Here is a 22,451-nt window from a genome sequence, read left to right as displayed (position 1 = left end):
TGCACCAATAATTTTGTCGTCTCAGGGGATCCAGCCACAATGTGCATCTCCTATGTTTGCCAATAATTGCACTAATGTTCAATCCTACACCATGTAAATTCCCTCCATCAAACAGATATGTTTGACATTGTCCTGAAATGCGACTGAAATGCTTTTAGGTCCAGGCTATGCTGTTCAGCAGTGCAATTACAATAAAGGAAATAACGACAAATATATTGAAAAAATACTGGGAGTGAGGGTGATACAGCACTGGACCAGGTGCTTAGAAACTGAACAAGATCCTGAACAAGCTGAATTACTTTCCAAGCTAGACCTCCTCTGAGTGAAGGGTTGAACCAGATGGCTTTCAGAAGGTTCGTTCCAACCTAAATTCTGACTCTAAGTGTGGTTTAAATGGCCAAACTGCCCACTGGTAGTGGATAGTTAAGGGTTGCTTATGTGGCAAACATTTGCCATGCATCCCATTCTCCCAGGGAAATTTCTCGTTAAGGTGAAAGAGAAAGTAAAATTGTTTAAAGTGCCAGACCAAGAAACATGAATTACTGTAACTTGTCCTTCCAAGTTCTTCACAAGTCCTCTAAGTCCTATATGAAAAATAGTTAACAATTCTTAGAATAACACAGATCTTCATCCTTACAATGATTATTCAGAAATTATTTTGTTAAAGGAGTAGGTTTGCCAAGACAAAATTCATTCAGGGGTTGCTTCAAGCTCTGCTCGAATGTTTATATCAACTTTTATGCAATCTGACATTCCAAAAAGAACTGACAGTAATGGACTGGAAACACAGGGAAACCATTACAGAACACAGAAAAAAGAGTTTCAAAAGAAGCAGAATTTAAGAGCTAAATTTCTTTAACTGGCTCTGATAAGGGACTGGCTGAACAGAAACTCTCTGAGGAGCTTTCAGACTAACAAGATGACACTCCGCATTGCTCCAAAATGCAATACAAAAGTTGGGATGTGAGGCTGCAGCAATATTCCCCTCTGGCTTTTATTTTGTCAGATCTGATGGAGCCAAGCAGCCTTTACACCAATTAGCAATAAAGATGGAAAGGCCTTCCAGGGAAGCATTAGTGTCTCCAGGAGAAAGGTCCTGGCACTACTCTCTGGAAACCTGTCCCCATCCCATGCTCCAGGCTGGTATCAGGGGGCCAGCATCCACTGGAGCCACAATTTCTGAGGCTGCAAGGCTGCAGTGCAGAGCATCTCACCTTCACCATCTCAAAAAAACCCTAGCTGGTTGAGGCATTAAGAAATCTTAGCTGTAAATCAAGTTGATCTAGACATTTATACAGTATTTCAGGTTTTGGCAGCAGTACCAGGACATGAGAGGGGTCTTCCCTGGGATAACAGATCTCCTCCACTTCAAAAGTAACAATCAGATCTAAATGTGTCCTTAGAAGTGCATACAAAGACGTTGTTGTGATGACAGTGGTACAATATTGACAATAAATGCTCCACCCTTTTTGCTGGGGCTGAAGCAGACATTGAGCTTTCCTGAGACTAACAATTCTCTGCAAAGATGCTTCCACCTCTGTAGCTCCAGCATTCAGTAAAGCTCTTGGGTCATGCTGGAAATGTTTTCTAAAATGCTTTTTTTGGTTCTTGATTCCTGGTCTTCCTTTTTTTCTTTCCTTGATAATTCCTAGCTGGAGATAATGCTCCTTGGTGACCAAATGCATACATAGCACACCCCAGTAGGACTAATATTACTTTATTTATGTTATGATGCCTGTTTAAAAAGTAATGGGCCTCATACACCCCATCACTGTAAACCTTTTCCACAAGATGCAAGAACAATGTGGACCAACAAAAGTTACTAAATTCCCACTCTCCACCTATCTTTAAGAACAGGAAGGCTAACTCTAGAGTCTCCTCAAATTATAATGTAGCTCAAAGTAACATTTTTAACTTGTTATGTGGAGTAATTCTGGTTCTTTCTAATAATGGCTGAATATTTCTACCCCTCTCCTCTTTACAATTTGGAGCATTCTAAATTTCTGGTTTCTTCAGAATTAAGATTACTACTAAAATAGAATATTGCCATTTAAAAAACTTGCAAAATATTTGTCTTCCTTTCTTTATACTGCTAAGAGTCTCTGACTGATACCTCACTCTCCAAATCTTTTCTTTGCACAGTGCCAATTTTGTACTGAAGGGTAGTGTCCTTCTCCTTTTTGCACACAGATAACATAGGACCATTTTTCCTCCCTCATCTCATTTCATGGTGTTGCAGAATTACTGTGGACATTCTTCTCAGAGCCTGGAAAACTATTGCCTATGCTGGGCTAATTGCCTGTGAGGTGACAACTGCTCCATCCACATGTCTGCAAAACATCTCAGCAAGTTGCTCCAATCAACAAAGTCTAGTATGTTTGATTTAATTCTCAGAAGAACTCATTCAGGTGTACCCAAAGAGGCATGTATTGAAACAGAATAGGTAAGGATTAAATGTTCTGCATATACCCAGAGTCCTGCATCTCAAAGCCTTCCTAAAACCCTAATTAATTAATTAACACTCAAGTTATCCTCCGTGGTAGAGAAATACAGCTTTGCCTACTTTATAGGTCAAGGTCTGAGGCAGAAATAGGCCAAATTAATTGGCCAAGATCCAACAAAAAGCACATGGCAGAACTGGAAATTCAAATATGACTTCACTTGCAAGATGTCTCACATTCCCCACCCAAAAAAGCAGCTGTACCTTCATTCATTCTTTCCTCCCGAACACTTGTAATTTTTTAACTTGATGACCATAATTTCCAGTTAGAGGGAGCAACACATCACTGAAGCAGCTCTTAAAATCTTCTTTAGAGGAAGAAAATACAAGTACGGTACTTCAGAGCAATGCAGAATAAGAGGTTTAGGGTTGTTAACCTGATACTTGCTCTGATTAGATCAGCACAGTCCAGGTTTGGAAAGCTCAGATAAACTAAAATTGGTAACTTTGATATTTTTGTGACTTTATGTCATCATCCATAATGCTACTGTATGGTAAAACATTATACATGATGACATAACACCTGGAGAAAGCATTATGCTTATCAGAAGGCTGTGGGTTTAGCCAATTCAGTTCAAGACCTCATGAGCATTTCTGAGCTTTTAGCCAGGCTCTATCAGCTCTGGTTATTACCTCTGTCCGTTTTCTGGCAAGCTGCTCCAAAATAAGAAGCAAATAACGTGGCTGCATTGTCTACCCAATGCAAAAGCTACACAAGGGTTTAATAGTTTGATGCACAACAAGAAAGATACAGGTCATTGTTTTCTGTTATGCCATGACCTTGTGAAGGTAACCAAAAAGAAATTTAAAATAAAAATTTAAAAAAAAATCAGAATGCTCTGCCTTCACAAACCTCTGCCTTTTGTGTGAAGGCAGCTCTAAAATATGTGTCAGGGAAGCCACAATAGTGCTAATGAAAGAAAGTGGAAGAAAAGTTGTCTGTGTCGCTCAGAAAATCCCCATCACATCTAGAGGAGACGCTCCCAGGCAGCAACTCTTTAGTCCAAAGTTTTAACCGACTCCTTAAATTCACCATCTCTGGGGCCTGGCTGCTTAATAAAGACTACAGGGTGTTGAGAAGCACAGTATATTATTTCATTAAGTGCTTTTTCGGAGAAGGGGATTTAGAAGTAAAACTGCTGGCTTTGTGTGGCAAGGTTATGACCTTTGACAACTTTGGAGCTTATCTCTTTCATCTTCCCACTCCCCCGAGACCCCGAACTTGCAGAGGGATGGAAACGGGTAAGCTGGGGCCAGACAGAGTCCAGCATTGTTGTGGGGCTGCCTCCTCTCCCTCTCCCTCTTTCCCCTTCTCTCTCTCTCTCTCTCTCCCTCTCCCTCTCTCTCTCTTTTTTTTTCCCCTAAACAAAACAGATCTGAACTGAGCCAAGGAAACAAAAATGTATTGTTCCTCGCAGATGGAAGCGAGTGTCGCCTAGGTAACCAGATTAATCTCCTTTTTCTCTCCCTTCCTCTCTTGTAGTGCGGTAATCGGTGGGCTCTTTTCACAAAAAAGCCAGCCTCAAAGCTGGGGCTCTAACTAGGTTCCTAATTAGCTGCAATTTACAATGAAGACAACATGATGAGATAATAGAAATTTGCAAAATAATGACATACCTCAGCAAAATATTCCTCCTCCTAAGAACCATTTTTATACAAAAACAATAAAGAGGGCCCTTCTAAAGCAAAGCTGGAAAATGGTGGTGTATTATGTGACACAGAACATTATTGTTCGCCTCTTGTTCCCCCAATCAACAGCTTATTGTTTGGCATCTTAAATAAAAATGACTCAAATACAGGCCACATAATGATCTCCATTGCGCTAATACACTGTATATACAGAGTAGTCAAAAATGTACCCAAGCCAAGGCCAGTGGGGCTGATAAAGTAGCAGGGCCCAGAAAGGTAATTTACAATACAATGCACTAACTATTATTGCTGGCCTTAATCACACGTATCTTCCTGATTTCTGTCAGGATGCGCTCTGACATCAAAAAAGGGCACTTGAACGGGGGGCAGCCAGTTAATGAAATATGATGGCTTGCATTTGTTTTCATGTGGTGGTTGGCTCAAATGAGGCAGCTTCAGACTGTTAGCCAACAGTCTTCCCTTGTGCGACATCAAAGGCTCCCATTGATGGCAGAGAGGGAGGGCGCGGGCAGGGGGATCGTGGGGAGACAGCGCCGAGGGAGGAGCGCCAGGCAACTCAAAGGACCATTAAATCCTAATCTCTACCTTATGTCCGAAAGAGGAGAGTGGGGAAACAGAGCGGGCCAGGGCCGACCTGCCCCTGGTTCCAAGGGGAAGGAGTGTCAGCACCTCCACATGCGGTGCAAGACAGGCATGGCCTGTGCACCACTGCTAGAATTGGGCATTTGGCTACACAAGGCTGACTTGTCATTGCAGACATGGGGAGTACATCCCTACTAGAGAAGAGTTCAGGGCAGTTTTGATCTCAACAGAAAGATTTCATAAATAGCAACAGATTGTCTAAAACTGTCAGGAAGAACAGCAGCATCAAAAGTCATTCCTTCTTTTATCTGTGGGCTCATCAGTGTTGACCGGTGCAGCTGCAAATATTCAAGACCTACAGATCTTTGAGGATTGTCCCTCAAATAAGTGCAACTATGGCCACTTTGGACAAGTATAGAAAAGCATTATCATGCACCCTGACCTGGTCTTTTGGTTCCTGAGTATGGCAAGAAGCCTAATTTCCTTCACAAAATAATTGAAAGGAATCAGTAATGTCATATTATACAGAGCAAGCCAGCTGCTGAAAACTACTGACAGGATACGTGGCTCTAGCAAGGTCCTGCAAGACAGTTTACAGCGAGGGTTAACCATCTCAAGAAGCACTGTAATTCCATTGCCATCTGTTTATACAACTTCTTTCATCTTTCAGGATCTCAAAGCACTAAAATGGTATTGTAAGTTTGCTGAGGAGAGCCACTGAATACATCAATGCTGAACATTATGCTATGCAAGAATAAGGAAAAGAAGATTTTAGAAGTACCCCAAATATAGCACTTTGAATGACCACTGCCATGAGGTTTAAACAGGACACAGGACAGACTGGGCTTTGGGGTTTAAGATAATATTCAAAACACTCACATAAGAAATACATGGGGGTACACATTGATCCTGAGAGACTTTAGAAGTGTAATGTGACACCTTTAAATCAACAAAAGTGAAAATTCAAACAATAATTAAAAAAAAACCCAACATGCAGATTTAAGACACAAAACAGTGCTGAAAATAGATTTGAATTCTGGAACTGCATCTGCTATAAACAAACACACCCTGGTCTGCAAAGATTTCTAGGAAAAAGAGAACAAGGTGGACAAATGTGAAGCATTCGGTCTTTAACTAGAAATAAACAGTAATAAATGGTCAGATTCTCATTTTCTTAATCCTATTCTCTCCATGCAAAGTGCGATTCAGCTGCAGAATAAGGTGTCATTTAATGTAACTGCATCAAAACTGGTTCTGAAAAACATAATAGTATGTAAGGTACTTGAACTGCTTGTCAGGCAGCCCTACTCCAACTAATGCTGAGCATCTTCTTATCCCATTGACTTCTCCCAGCACGGGAGCTGGCAATCTACCAGAAGTATGCTGACACACAGGATCAGGCAGCACCTAAGAAAAGAGCAGGAAAGTGCAGAAAATGGCTTTGAACATGTGAACCCAATTCAGTGTAAATCCTGTGTTGACATTACTGATCATAGAAGTCACTAGTGCTTTGCACCAACTGAAAGCCAGATCTAAAGATTTGTGTGTTAGCTTGTTTTTTTGTTTCCACATACTATATATGTTTCTATGGAAGGCTGAATATAGCCTGTTCCTTTCTGGCTCATCTGAAAAAGCAGACCCAGTTTACAATTTAGATTTCTAAACACAGAAATAAGCTTTTTACCTGGCACATGTCACTCCTTTGGAGCTTATACCCTAGTTTTGCTTAATCTATCTAGAGGTTTTATCATTGCATACTTAGATAATCCTGTGTGGCACAGCCTCCACACACCGAGAATTCAGAAAAGCGGGAACAGTGTTGCTGCCCTGCATATCCCATGCCAGAGTCAGAACAGCAGCTCTGTATCTGCAGCTTGGTATGATCAAAAACAGCTCACCATTTTACACAGAAAACATTAGCTCTCCCAGCTCCTTGGATGGATGAAATAACTCAGTAAGAGTTAGTTTCCCACAGTTACAGAGCTCTATCTGATATTGCAGGTGCACAATACAAACTGAATTCAATTGGATTTCTGTATACTCAGCATCTGAAGGTTTGGGAGCCTAAATATTAAACTTTTCTCCACAACAATCCTATCCAATGCACTGTACCATTGGAGGTCAAAACACTGGGTGTAAACCTGCAATACGAATCCTGTTATCCCTTTCCTTCTTTTTTTTTTTTTTTTTTAAGTTAGCAGATCTGTTTGTGTAAATAAATGTTGCAAGGCTGGACACTCAGTATATTTGCTTTTCTAGCATCCTGAGTGTCTGGCACAGACTGTGTTATCCAGGATCTATCTGAGATCATCTACACCATTCCCCTGGAATAGCACCTGCACCCTTGTGGCCTAGAACGGCTCCCACAATACAAATTTACAAACGGCTTTTGAAAATTACTCAAACCTCCTTCAGTATGAGAAAAATCTGGTGTGCGACACAACTGGCTCGCCTTTATTTAATTATGATTATTACCACTCCCAGGCTTTGGGCAGCTTTGTGTGTGTCAGCACATTTCTTTAGCATCTCTGATAGCCTTCAATCTTCCTGCCTTTTCTACCTTTGAACCAGTTGCAAACAGCAAGAAAAACTACATAAACCAATGGGTTCACGCAGGATACAAGAAAATCCATGCATCTAACTTAAGTTGAATGCTCTCCAACTCTATTCCTCCTTCTCTTGCCCCTGCCCCCCAGGGGAGGTGGGAGGTATGGTTTAAATCAATAACCAAAGGCTTCAGTTTTACAAACCCTTGAGCCATTAGAGCTCTGAGTTCTTGGTGCATCAGCACCAACCTCCCCCACCCCTGCACATACACACATGTAACACACATAGAAAAGAAATACTCCCAGCCTGGCATTAACAATGTTCATTCAGTGCTCTTTACTTAAAGGAAGAAAACAATTAAGTGAAACCTTGAAGTAATCTCATTCTGCCTATTTAGCCTCTTCATCCCTCAATGTGTGGTTAGTAAGTGTTGCAATCAGGGACTAAGGCCTGCTATCATTTGGCCTTAATTAAAAAAGACACAAGCAGTGGAGCTGTGAATTAGAAATGTAACAACGTACTACCCCTGATTAATTCGAGGCTCATGTTGGATTAATAACTCCAAACAAAGAACAAAAGGAAATTGTTATGCGAATTGCAGTCCTCCCAGGCCAGACAAAGGTCAAATCACAGGATTTCAATTTCATCCGGAGTCGCTTAATCAACTCCCTCGGAAGGAAGACCATATGCAGTCCTGAAAGCTACCCATTGTAGTCGTGTTGTCACTGGACCTGAGAGACAGCACAGAGATAATCCCAGCTATTCCCCATCTTTTCTCCTTCTTGTCTGTTGCTTTTCTTTTTTTTTCTCAGTTTTTCTTTCTTTTTTTTTTTTTCCTTACGTTATGACAAAAGCACTTCATTAGGGCTAATGATTAAGGAACAATCTGAAGCCAGGACAGGATAGTATCTGTGGGAAAGCAGCTTTTGTGGCTGCTGCCCCATGGAAGCATCCTGGTTCTCACTCCTCATGCAGCTGCAGAGGTAGCTCCTCATTTTGGGGGGGTCTTCTGAGGCAGCAGCAGAAGCCACAAACTGCTGTGCTTCATTCCACACCACACAGTTACTTACAACAAACAGCACTTGAGGGTGGGGGTATAAAACAGGATGTTTGGGACACATTCAGTATGCTGCCTACACCTTAATGCAGAGGTCTTTTGGGGATGTTAGCTGAGGAAGAAGGATATTACTAGTCTGTAAACCTACCTTTGACCAATACTTAGCCACAAAGAATAAAATCCCATATTTTCTTGCTGTTGATACCCCCAATGAAATGATGATGGAGCAAAACAGCCCTCAGTTTTCATGATCTTAGATATACTGTCCCTCCAGTGAGCAGGAACAGAGCATGTCCCCCTGCTCCCATGGAACATGACTTCTCAAGTAACTCACATGGCAGAGCATTTTATATGGACTGACCAGTTATTCTATATAAAGAAAATAGGAAAGGTCAGGTCTGCTTAGGAATCTGGCACCCCATGCCAAGAACAAGCCTATAGAAATTAAAAAGGAGCAAGAAAGAAGCTTCAGGGTGGGGACCTGGAACATGGAGTTCATTCCCCCCCTCACTGCCTTCTGGAAGGGCTCTGCCCATCAGCTCAGTAACATCAGTTTGCCACACAGCTGCCAGAAGCTGGCCTGGCCTGGATGGGGCAGGTACCCTCTCTCAGCTAGATCCCTGTTGTTTGTATACATTTCAAAAGGCAAGCTGGAATGTCTCAGGGTTTAATTCATTGGGGGTTTTTGTTGTATATTCTGTAACAGCAACACAGTTCGGGACCAAATTTTCTGTCCCCAGGAATCAGCTCCAGCAAGAGGCCAAGAGCCAACAACACTTCCCACCTTGATGTAGACGTCTTGCTTAACTCAAACAAATCTCTCCTGATTTACATGGAAATGAGATACAAAGATTCAAGCAACAGTGCTCTTTTAATCTTAAATTCTGGTTCAAATCATATTCTGTGTATGAATTCCTTGGTGTAGGATTGCTGACAAATGCACCAGGACTCTCTGACTTGACTTTGCCAAGAGATCCCTTAAAGCCCAATAAAACTACACAAAACCTGGTACTAGTACCTGGCACTGCATGAGTAGTTTCCAAATCTGCAGGCACTGAAGAACAGGAGTTATGATTGGGATATTAAAACACCTTGGAAAATGCAGATGCAGATTCTGTAGAAATCTCTTACCTGTGTTAGGTGCTGGAATAAAATTGCAGGTCACTCAGTGAACTTAAAGGAAGATCCTGTTTTGACTTTCAGCTTGGGATCATCTCCATTCAGTTCTGTCACAAGCTACACTTGGTCCTCTTGCCAAGGGGCTGCTCACACAACTGCTGCCTCTGAATTAGCTGTTGGAGGGGAAGAAGTGGTTTGTGAATTGCCCAGTTCTGAAGCCCTTTCCTACTCAGAAATATTCTAGTTTTAAATACTAAGCCAGTACATGACTATTCAACTTCTCTGATGCTTTCCTTTTAAGTATCTGTACTCTCTTGCTTTACATATTGATTTCTTAGCATGCAACCAAAAATTAAGATGAAATACCTACTGTGCCATGGAAAAGGAGAGTCACATACTAAGAAACCCTTTCGCCTGTTTTTTACCACGTCATTAAATCCAAATTACATGGAATGCAAATTCTGTTAGAAATTATTCTCCCAAGCATTCCACCAGCTCCAAAATGTATTCAAAAAATAATTTTTGAAATCTGTTACTATTAGAATCTCAGAACAAATTAACTTACATGCACTACCAGTTATTTTAGCTACTTCCACTCTTCAGTGCAAAAGTAAAACAAAATTTTTAAGTGTGCAGTTCCAAAACTTTAGCCCATGTATTCATCTGTCAAAGAAGGAAACCTGTGCACATATCCCTGTAAGAATAATAGGAGGACAAGATTTCCTTTCCCATTCATGTTTAAAGCTAGTTAAGCTTGTAGCCCTCAGTCTAACAGGAGAAAGACTGGTCACACATTTCTCATGTATTCTAATTACTAAAGAGCAAATAAGTTTTTTCTCCAAGAATGAAAGAATCACAAAATCATTTGGGTTGGAAAAGACCTCTGAGATCATCAAGTCCAACCTTTGATCACCACCATGTCAATTCGACCATGGAATTAAGTACCACATGCAGTCATTTCTTGAATGCCTCCAGGGAAAGTGACTCCACCACCTCCTTGGGCACTTGAGCAGTCCATTCCAGTGTTTAACAACCCTTTCCATCAAGAAATTCCTCCTGATGTCCAACCTGGACCTCCCTTGGCATAGCTTAAAGCCATGTCCTCTTGTCCTGTCACTGTTGCCTGGGAGAAGAGGCCAACCCCTACTGGGCTACACCTTCCTGTCAGGGAGTTGTAAAGAGATATAAAGTCCCTCTGAGCCTCCTTTTCTGCAGGATAAACAACCCCAGCTCCCTCAGCCGCTCCTCATAGGACTTACTCTCTAGTTAGCACACACTCAGGAATTTTTTAGGCTCTCACTTCACAGCACTAGTCCCCAGGTCCATGAGATGACATTATTCCTCTCAACACAGGACATGCACCTCTCACTTATCGGTGAATTGTGTGCAAGCAAACACAAGACAAAAGCTGATGTGTTAAGAAAAAATAGCTCACCACAGTGATGAAATACATCCACTGCTACAGTAATGCCACAAAAAAAAAAAAAAAAAAGGCACTTAGGACAGCTCTCTTCTGCTTTCTACAGAAGAAGACAGGGGTGTCTGCTCTCTCCCAGCCCAAATGCCAGCACAGGCCAGGTATGCAGAAGTTCCTGTAGCCTACATCAAATGATAACCTACAAATATGCTGAGGATGAGAAGGAAAAGAATTTATTTAAGTGGCTGCAGATGCAAGCAGCCCCCACTACTAAGCATGCATTCTGAGTCTTGAAATCAAACTTTGCCCATCTTCATAGCTCCTGCACACACTGCTGCAAAAAACAACTTCCAAGGAGCTACACCTGTTGGAACAGGCATAAAATATTCCCCACTCCACTTTGAGCACAACTGCCTCCCTCTCTGACATAGCTACACTGAGGCAGGTGGGAAGACAAGGCAAGCCCTGGGTAAGCTGCACCTGGGGACCAGCAGACTGCCCTATATTCCTATGCAATCCCTCAAAGGTGGTTTAGAACCCACCCCACTCTCCTTGCTGCTCTCAGCTGTCTCTAAAGACTTATGAATTTTTATAAATCCAAAGCATCAACAACAGGCAAGCATTGAAAGCTGCCCTCAGCTTGACATGCTCTTTTCCTTGTGGCAATCATCTCAGAGCTGTGTACCTGTATCTTTAAGCAAATAGACCAACAAATTTCCCTGATTTTACTTGACATTTTTTCTAATCCTCTCCCTTTACTTAGGAGCTGCCTCTTTCTCTTCCCTTCCATTCAAACAAGCCACCAGCGAGAAACATTCCTCCTCTGTAGCTCTTACCAAGTGTGCAAGAGCTCTCACATATCTTTACCTCACTGACCCTTCATCTCTTTTCAAAACACAGATAAGAAACAACATTTTCTTATCTTTCTAAGAACTGGGAACACTTTCTACTTCTATTAGTTTTTGCCACCCCTATTAAACACTCTAAGAGTCTTCATGAAAAAAAATATGCATAAATATGGTAGTTTTCTGATAGATTCCAAGCAACCAGTTTTTCAGTGGATAGTATTCCAAACTGTACTGCTAGCAAGAAGCTTTGTCAAAAGATTAAATATGATGGGATGTGCAGAGAAAATCACTTATGTCAAGCCCATTTGTCTCTCCCAAAGAAAACCAAGCCAACCAACCAAAGATAATGTGGATGCTTCTATTCACCTTACCAAAATGCCACTTCCGTTAGAAAGATAAAATCAGGACACAGAAAATTAGGTTTTACATCTGGATAATTTTTCCAAAGAAGTCCAGCACCTTTGTTTAAGCTCAACTTAAAGGACTGCACACCATTTCTCAGAGTTTCTGGGCAGTTGCTGCTCTCCCTCTCAGAGGTATCTGCTCCTCAGTATTGGTTGGCTTTAAGCAGGGCAAGACATAATTTCCTTGAAAGATACAGCTTTCATTCCAAGTCACAAAAATACCTCATGAAACAATTTTTTTTCTTTTCAATTTTGGCCAACTTTAATGGTAATTATGGGGATTGCCAATTATTGTTATAAATCTAGAAATACAGCAGGAAATTCCTTGTAAAAGAATCTATAATATACTTTCACAAAGTTATCAGGAATCTTATCTAATTCTTCATTACTATGATGAGATATTACATAAAGGAGTAAGATTAAGAGTCGATTCATGTTATGTAAACCTGGAAAGAGGTTCCAGAAGCTTAAAAGAATTGGATCCCATAAATAATTTCATCTTTGCCTTTTTTTTTTTTTTTAATTTTCTTGTGAAATCTGTCTCCTTTGCTTTGATGCCTTTGATTGAAAGGCATTGTGTAAATGACTCACATTTGCACAGCTCTGAAACACGAACACCAACAAAAGCCGAAACATACAATTTGGTGTATTTTCTTGCTGACTAAACACTTTTCCTTGTATCTTGCTTTGCTTGGAGGGTAAATTGTCAGTTTCAAAGCTGAATGAGTGCGTCAATGAGTTGGGTAGCAGACTATTGGTACAGTGCGATAATTAAGGGATCTTAGTTCTTAAACAATGCTGATAAAACAGAAATCCCTCTCCCTTTTTTCTGGATTACCTTTAGAACTAAAATCAGAGCACGTTATATGAATAATAATTTGCACCTTCTGTGAATGATAAAAGATTGAATCAAATTTTAACTAGACTCTATTTGTAAATCCCTCAGGATGACATAATTACTATTCAACACACTTTAATTAGCTGTACACATCTATTTCATAGTATTTAACAGGTTTAAACAGCTTCTATTGTCTGTTGAATGGATGTTCCATTCTTATCAAAATGGAAACAATTCTGAATTTCCTAAACTGGAGGAAATTTGCTTACAGAAGTTAAGAAATTACCTGAAATTACTGTTCTTATAGTCAAATACTTTTTGGTTGTCTTCAGTTGTTTTTAATTTTTAAAGTTGTTTCAAATTCACCAATGGTACAAAGAATTGACAATGCACTGATGTAAATTATTGTTGCTGCTGCTTCTTTCCTTCTGACGAAAAAGGGTCATAGTTGCATTGTCTGGTGAAAAGAAAAATCTATTCAAAATTTTGCATAGAATTTGGAATTAATACAAGCCGGGCTGGGACACAATTTCTTTTCCTGGTTTGGATTACAGCATGTCCTCACCTCTAGAAAGCACTACTGCTTTCATTGCTCCATCAAGGGCCAGAAACAGGTTGAAATTTGGCAAGCCATACCTTCAGGTGAAACTGAAGAATTACCATTTGAGACCTTGGTGCTCACATTGTGTAACAGCATGTACTTGCTCAGCTGCAGGGGCTGTTCTTAAAACCAGTGGGATCTGCAGAACAATGAGGCTTGGTCACACATGCAGCTGCCATGAGTTGAGGCTTAGTGCAAATCACAAGCACAACCTTCCCTGAAATCAGAGAATCCCAGAATCTTATAGGTTGGAAAAGACCTCGACGGTCATTGAGTCCAACCATTACCCTAACATTGCCAGGTTCACCGCTAAACCACATCCCAAAGCGCCACATCCACCCTTCTTTTTAATATCTCCAGGGATGCTCAAGCAAATGAGAATGACAATGATGGTGTGCAGACGCATTTGCACGTGGTATGTTTTCATATTTTGTCAAACTGCCCCAAGTGAGATTAAAATGTTTGCTTAAATACTTATTTTATACTCTTTTTGTGTATAAAAGGGTATACTCTTTTATACACATAAAGATATATAAATATATAAAACTTTAAGGGTATGATTTATAACTCTTAAGTTATAACTCTTTAGACAACTCGCTGTTCCCAGAGCCAAATCCAAATGAAGATAATCGACACCCAGCTGAGCTGAGAGGGAAAAGCAGGACTAGAAGTGCTTTGCTCTCCCAGACATCTTGGTTTTACTGGGATCACAGAGAAGCCACGACCTCCATAGTCACTGCAAGGGAGCACTGCCAGGACCTAAGAGTCTAGGGAAAGGGAAAGACCAAGCACACTGCCCTGGCAGAGGAGAAACTAAACAACTTGAGTAGAAGGTCTGAAAGATATTTTAGGTACTACTCCTCCCAATTACCCAATCTTAGGACTTAAGTAATAATCCTTAGAAACAAACAAACAAACAAACAAACAACCCCCCCTAAACCATACACAAATGCCTTCCAATGCATTTGAGATCCTTTTGTTTTATCTTTCTCTTGCTTCTTTAGGCTACCCCCATGTCATATTTTCAGCAATTCCTTGTAGCAACAATGTATTTTTTTTTGTAAGTGGAGGTAAAGATTCTTACACATTCATATTATCTCATAACAGGGCTTTCCAAGACTTGTTACACATTGCAAGCTTTACATAAAATTGCAGACATTGTGTTGGGAAGCTAATCTGTTTTGCCCCTGAAACAGAATCAAGTAAAACAAAATAAAAATAAACTTATCCAGTTGGGAATGCTACTTGTTTCGTAGTTATGTTTCTTCTACTGTGTATGATGGAAGTGTAATTGCCCAATCATTAAAAATTAAAAAGATATGGATGACTCAAATGTATCAATCTGACTCCTTTTCTTTCTCAGCAGATTTATGGATGGAAGAGAAAAAAAAAAAGGGGGGGGGCAGGGTGTGGTATATATTCCAAGGTGTTTTATACTTTACCAGCACCTCTCTTTTACCCTCAATTTCCACCCTGCCTTGCTGTGGTCTCAGCTGAGACCCAACAAGAGAAGGTAATAGGGTTCCAAACCTTTCTGGGAACTTTCCACTGCAAGTACTGGAAACATACTAGAATACAGAGCAGGCTAGGAGCAACAGGCTCCTCTGCTTCCATCATGCAAACAAAGCAGGCTGCAATCGTCTGTGCCAGTGCCTGTCCGTGAGCAGCCCGCTGGTTCCCCCTCGTCAGCATGCCATGGGAACCTCATTTGGAGGTGACAAAAAGATGGACCTCATGTAGCTGCACTGCATATCTATCTTCAAGTCATTACCTGGGAGAAGAGAAAAGCTGTTTGTACTCTCCCCAGTAAACTTACTCTCCTTGATTTTCCTAACATTACAATGGAAGTTCCCTGTCTGTTATGTCGGTCTCTTGCTTTGTATTGGAAAAGCGGAAAATTACAGGGAGAAAAATGGTGCAAAATACAGTCACTGTGTAGCATTAGCATAGTGCTGGATACTCTCTAATTACACAGAGTACTGTTGATGTGCTGATAAAAATAATCATACTGATTACTTATATATATCCTATTGGAAAGAGAAGTAGTTAGAGCTCAGCCAGCTATAGAGGGAAAAACTACAGGAGGCCAAACAAGGATTTACAATTCTTTTCCACTTGAATGACATCATCTGTGAGGAAACACGCATTTTGGTGGAGCACAGTACAGAAGAACTTTGTGAGAGTGAAAAAAGTCTGGTAGAAGATACAGGCAGCAAAACCATGAGATTCGAGCATCATAAAATGGATGGTAGTACCAGCTCACACAGAGCACCCAATACGTTCCATCCCTAGCTGAATCCTACTATCTTACAATACTTACACTGTATTATTTATTATTTGCATTATATATTATTTGCATTGCAGTATCCCCAGCAAGGCCTCCAGGAAACCCCACAGGAGTATTTTCATGTTTGGTTGATTAGTTTTGCATCTGCATAAAAATATTTGCCTTGTTGCCTGAAACCTTGACTTCAGCATGGAAACACACAAAAAGCAGGAAATAAATCTGATCTTTCTGCTTTCCAACTCCAAGTTGATAAATTTTTAAAATAATTATAATAATTAAAGATGAAGTTAATAATACAAGGAATGTCTTAAAATTACATTGAGTGTGTCAGATTTATGAAAGCACTTCTAAGTTCTGCTGAAGCCCCAAGTAACTGCAAACCTGTTGAGTAGTGAGCACAGGCATCTGAGCCACCAATACCCCTTCCAAATCTTAATTACTATATCTGTGGAATACCTGACTATGGAAATCAGCTACAATGATACGTGTTGTGCATGGCTGTGGTTTCACCATGAAGGCAGTAACATTTACACATGAAACTCGTTCTGTGGGTAACGCTTGAAAAAATAAATGTATGTATATGCATGTCCAGAAGAAAGAAAACTTGACAGAAACATCAAGTTTGCAGTGTTGTGTTTTCTAAACACAAAATATTGTAAGCAGAAACATTGTCCCTACATAATACATGTTGGCACGATCACAGTTCATTCTTGTGTGAATAATTTGGGATAGCATTAGAAAAATTGCAAATATGGCACTTAATTTTATTAAGAAAACAACTGATGCAATAGCAGCTATAGCAAAAATGGGATGGTAAACAGGCTGGGGTTTTACCAAGTTTTTCCCTGGGCCTTTCTGATAGTTAATAAAGGTATTTTATGGAAACCATACAGTCATGTTGAAGGAGACTGTACATCCTACAGTAGGAAAGGTAGATACAACTAAGTCAGCTAAGTGTTTTGGCTTTATTAATTCCTTTGAGGGAATTGAAAAGATTAATTTCTGAATGTTGATTAATGTGGACCTGGAACTACATCACTGGATGGAGTAGTCTGTCAAACATGGAGGAAAGGATGGAATAGATCAACTCTTACCAACCACTTGTTTGGTGAGCTTGAGCTGATAGGCATTACTTTATTCTCAAAATATTTTAAAAACCCACAAGCCATGCAGTGGGAAAACATGAGTGTCATATTTGGGATCTGCCAAGTAGAATATAGCTGGAAAAAAATTTGGTCCTAAGTCTCAAAGTATAGCAGATCTGTGCCCTGATTCGCTTACATTCATCCAAACCTCCTTCTGTGCCCTGTGCTTAGATTAGGTTGTGCACACAACCTATTTTCTATTTATGCAACATCTGCTCTGCTTTGAGATTGTGAGCAAGAACATTTCCAGGCTCCAAAGCAGGATGAGATTACAGACTGGCAAACTGAGCTGGATAAAACAAGCCCAGAGCCACAAAGATGTTCAACTCAGATTATTAAAGATTCAAAAAATGTCTCTATTTCACATTAATATAAGTGATTTCCCATATTTATACTTCCTTCCAGTTTTGAGAAGGAAGAGAAACAGAGTGCTTAATTAGTAGAAGTTTGTCTAGTGCTGTTCTTTCACATGACCAGAGTGACAAATCTTGTGGCTATCATGTGTAGAGCCATAATTAAACCTTCAGCCCTGATTATTCAGATCTTGGAGAGTCATCTAAGCCCTGTTGTCCCGACACAATGATGTTCTCCTACCACTGGAATGAAGAGGGGAGTACAGGAGGAAAGGAGACATCCAAGCCCAGACAACGCCAGTATGAAAAATGTTCACCTTGTGGGAACACTGCAGGGACTGAGAGGGGAAAAAAGGAGATGGCAGGGATGACACAGGGTCCCCCGAAGGTGACCAGTTCAGAATAAGGAGGGTGCTTTTTTCCCAAGGAGCAATCAGCAAAATTTCTGTTAACATCTGCAGTAAAATTAACTGCAGTGGTTCCTTTGAAAATCACCTCTGTGGGCAGCAAGGCCAGAATTTGTTCTGCAGCAGCAAAAGCCACTATGCATGGAATATCTGTTTAATTTGTTTTAATAGCAACAGGCAGAAGGTTAAAAATCTGACCAAGGCAACAGCCTCAGGGTGACTAACAGTACCACAGAGCTGCTCTTACCTTCCTGCTGGACTTGGCTTTCCTGATTGCATCTCAGACTCACTGGCAAAGTACATGTGAACAGAGATGCTGCTGCTGCTGAACTGAAGTTCAACAGCCCCACTGATACTCTGGGAGCTCATAAGCTCACAAAAATTCCCACCCCAGCTCAAATTCACAAGCTGGCCAGAAAGACAGTGGTTCACCAGTTTGGGTATCCAAATACTTTCACCTGAGTTCAGTGGAATAATAGTTCACTGACAGCCTCCAAATAAATAAATAAATAAATAAATACATACATACATAAATCCCTCTTTACTTGGCCATGATTGAGGGCTTCTTCCTCCCTTGGAGGAGGCTGCAAGACAAGGAATGCCATTCAGCCAGTAGGAACTGGCTGCATCAAAAAGCAGCCAGAATTTCTCCCTCTCCCCATTCTTCCCCTCCCCAACACAATAGACCTGAAAACAAAAGACAGATTATTAGGTTTAAGTATGTAGCCCATTCTCCACATACCCTTTCCTCTCTCCTCCCACCCCTTCTTCGGCACATCTGGTAACCATGTGTGGCAAGTGCTAATGAAGACTTTCCTGAGTGAGCTACAATTAGTTCCGACTGCTGTACGCCTCTCTCGGCTGTACCGAGGATAAATACCAAAACAAAACAAATATCTTCCCTTCACTGTTCCTGAAACCTCCTCTTGCCCCTGGGATTCCCCTTCCTCATTTGCTGCTGAAATGAGAACAAAAAAAATAGTGTAAGCAAATACTTTGAGGTGGTCTTCTGCCTGATTTCTTTTCTGTTTTTAAATCAGCATTTTATTCATTTTGATTGAACACGACAGGCAGGCAACAGTGTTTCTATGATCCTGTCTACAATAGAGAATTGTTAAACAGATGTCCATTTTTTTTTCCTCCTAGCCTGGCAGTATTATACACATAGCAGTTTTATCTGCTTGAGCAGATCAAATTTGTGTGTGTGAGTGTGTGTGTTGCCATTTGGAGTGATTAGAATAAGCCGCACAGAGGAAAGATGTATTGTGCACAATTAAGCCCATCTCCAGACCGCACATTTTTGTTTACTCTTGGTATCCTCTCCTTTCCCCAATCAAGCTACTAATAGAGCTGTTTCAAGTTTCAACAAGACCACATTAAGTGCTGGTCTCTGCATGAAACAGAATGCCAAACCCCGGCCCCTCCCCAAGATCTAAGCACCAGCCTCCCTGTCCTCCTTTACATTTCTCTCTGAAATTGCCATGGCCCTCACCTTCAAAATTCCTAATGATTCCCCCCGTAGACACGCGGTGCACTGTGAAATTTCACAGTGTGAGACTTTACATATTCTTTGCCATTTCTCTCAGCTGCGTCATGCAACATGATTGCCACTGACCAACCCCTACTTGAAAGTATGTTCCCACTAAACAAACAATCCAGATAATTGCTGTGGAAGTGATGATATCTGCATACATCATATTTCAATTATACCTTATTCACTCAAAAAATGGCTATGACCCTCCTACGCCTTTTGAACGGCACCATATATGGAAATTTAAAAAAACTAAGTTCTAAAAGCAGAACAAAAGCAAAACTGATGCTTAAAAAGGAGTTATTCTCTTAAAATACACATATTTCTACTTGCCAAATGATTTCTCAGAGAAGATGATAGGCTGGAGTAATGCAGGGAGGGGGGAACAAAAGGGGTTTTAATCATGGTTTGGATTAAAGAGTTGTATAACAATTGCTCTCCTTCCAGGCACATATACTGTACATGCTCACTGTAAATGATCAGTATTTAAAGAAACAAAGTGCACCATGACACATTTAACATAAAGACAGCTGCATATACATTAACACTTGATTAATCAAAAGACACTGGTTATCTTTCTCCCTCATGATACCAGGAAATAGCACTTACGCATACAGGACTGACAGCCAAAGGCAGGCTTCTCCCCTACCCCAATTTAAAGTACATAAAACACACTGTGGGGGAAAAAAAAATAAAAAAGCACAAGACTCTTTCTAATTTGAGGGCCTCTTTTTGGACAAAAAATATTGCTTCATCTCCACATAGTCTTGTTTTTCTCTGCACCAAGCAGATAGTAGAGCAAAGCCGTGGCACTTCTAGCAGTATTTTTCTATAAAACATAAATTTTACACTTTGAAAAAAGGCTAATTTTATTGGTAATGAATACCAGTAATAACTTAATGAGTCACTGCAGTACACACTTTAAGGAGGAGCCGGTGCTAATGCGTGAATAATTATTGACACAATTAAGTGCCCAACACTGGGCCTGTTAAACTGCTTCTGGCACGTGAGGACTCCTTAATGGCTCCATGGCATCATACAATGACCCTAAAAGGTTTTAAACTGCAGAGACCTCCCTTTTGCTACTGCAAGGGATCCTTGGATCTTCAATCCCTTCCCAGCCAGATAATGCTGAATTGGCAAGGATTTACATCCTGTGGGGTGTTTTGCCTGTTGCCAGGCTGAAATTACCTATTTACTGATTCTGTAAACAGTAAGCTCACCCTTTGACCTGCCTTGGGAGAGACTGTCTGGTCCATAACCCTGCCGGGGGCTTCTTCCTGCCTAATAGTCACTCTGTGAGCCATGGCTGCTGCTGGAAACCTGGCTGCTCCCTTCCCACTGATGGCTCCAAAGCACAAGATGCCAGCAACACACCAGCCACTGAATCCAAAGTGTGGGGGGGGATTAATCTCCAACTCACCTACAAAAGCTTTCTTGAAACTGGAAAAGAGTATTCGGCACAAAAAAGTCACAGCGTGAAACACCTCCAAGCTGTTTGGGCAGCCTCAGGAAACATGTACTCCCATCCCAAGACACCCAAGCCCCCTCAGCTCTATTGCACACACTCTGCTTCCCTCTTTTACAATGTGTGCCAGTGTACAGATGTCCCAAATCTCTGGCCCCACTGTGCATACCACGCTTATCTGCGGCAAATACAGCAGAATCTCTGGAGATATCTGCAGGTTTCCAGCAGAGTTATTTGCGAGGCAACATTATCATCAAGAAAGCCATAAAAAAGTCACCTCTGGCAAATAACTCTTGACCGTGTTTCACAAGAAGGGCGCTTGTGTCCTCTGAATGGACACGGCTGTCTGTGAGTCCTGCCAAGACGCCTCATCAGTGAGCTGGAGCAACACATGCACTCACACAAAAATTGACCCTTTTTGCTGAGATCCTGAACTCCCTCTGACCTTCCCCAAGCTATTCCACCATGCATGGAGGTCCATGAGGTAGATGAACAAGCAGACAGACAGGATAATATTTTATGTTAAAATCTGCATAGCCTGAGTACTGCACCTACAGAGTTGTCACTGAGGTGTCCCCAGCCAAGGGTTAATGAAATGGCTTTGCATTTTCTCATCTGCAAAATGCAAACACAGATGCTGCCGTCTTTGTAGGGTGATGTAGGCACATATTCATTTCGAAAAAATGCACTGTACTGGACACAACAAAAAAGAACAGGAAAATAGAGCTGACCTGAAAAATACATGTCCTGAATCAGGAACTACCAAACACAGTCTAGTACTTCTCACACAAGAGAAGGCTTGGAAGGGAGATAGCACTTCAAAAACTAAGTAGCTTCATTAATTTCCTTTTATTAGATAATGGTAAATTATAAACCCGAGTCCTTTTTCCTGACAGACACCACAGGCCACCGCCCAGCTCACTGAGACCTGGAGCAAAGCTACAGGTTGTCCATGTCCCACATGATGACACATTCCCACTGATGCAGTTCTACCAGACCTTCCACAACCCAAGGCCTTTTCTGAAACACCAGGAGTACACATAAGTTGAAAAGAAGATTGGCATCATGCATAATGAACTGAGGTGTTGTTACTTTTAACTGCCTGATTTCTGAGTGGAGAGGAACAGGGAGGTATCTTTCCCCATTGGCCGCCCCCCAATAAGTCACAGGACCTGCCTTAAAGAGCAGTGGGAGTTTCACTTGCAGCTGTATTGTGCCAGCTCAATGGTACCAGACTTCATAAACGGCTCTTGACCTCTTGCCCTAGCTTGCAGCAGAAGACAGCTGTTCTAACAAGAGCAGTCCTGCAAAGCCAAGCAGGGTTTGTGTGGTTCCACTGGAGCAGGATTTCACTGCTAAATGTCCAGTGCTGCTGACACCCAGCCCTAGGAAACTCCCAGTCTGCCCTTTCTTCTCTGTAATAAACCAAATGTGCAACAAAATATTGCCACATCCCATGCATATATTGACACAATTGGGACTTCAACCCCAATTTTGCTTTGTGTTTTTCAAATGGCTTTGTTTATCTTAAGATAAAGCACATTTTCTGGCCTGATGCAGGGGCCAGCCACGTTGGGGAACGGAGTCAGTGCATGCACTGGGCCCTGGGTCACCTGAGGATGGAACCCCTCCTGAAGTGTTGACCTGTGGCAGGAACCAGAGATCCCTGAGACACTTGCAGAATTGGTCCCCTTTAA

The 22,451-nt window shown here is 41.2% G+C and overlaps 1 protein-coding gene across 9 annotated transcripts in view; it reads right to left on the bottom strand.

Moving 5' to 3' along the window:
* The window catches only part of SOX5 (SRY-box transcription factor 5), a 609,758-nt gene that overhangs the window by 316,570 nt on the left and 270,737 nt on the right, over window positions 1–22,451 (bottom strand). For 8 of the 9 annotated variants that reach the window (XM_042050099.1, XM_042050094.1, XM_042050095.1 and 5 more), the window contains exon 3: window positions 9,468–9,628. The exons of the other annotated variant lie outside the window; for it this stretch is intronic. The gene's annotated coding sequence lies outside the window, so the exon portion shown is untranslated. The remainder of the gene's footprint in view (window positions 1–9,467; window positions 9,629–22,451) is intronic. 9 annotated transcript variants of the gene reach the window in all.

Source organism: Corvus kubaryi, unplaced genomic scaffold (assembly GCF_017639235.1).
Source record: "Corvus kubaryi isolate FWS band 111438036 unplaced genomic scaffold, C.kubaryi_AGA036_p1.0 72, whole genome shotgun sequence".
Taxonomy (NCBI): domain Eukaryota; kingdom Metazoa; phylum Chordata; class Aves; order Passeriformes; family Corvidae; genus Corvus; species Corvus kubaryi.
Note: the sequence above shows the minus strand (reverse complement) of the source record. Positions and strands in the feature narration are given on the sequence as shown.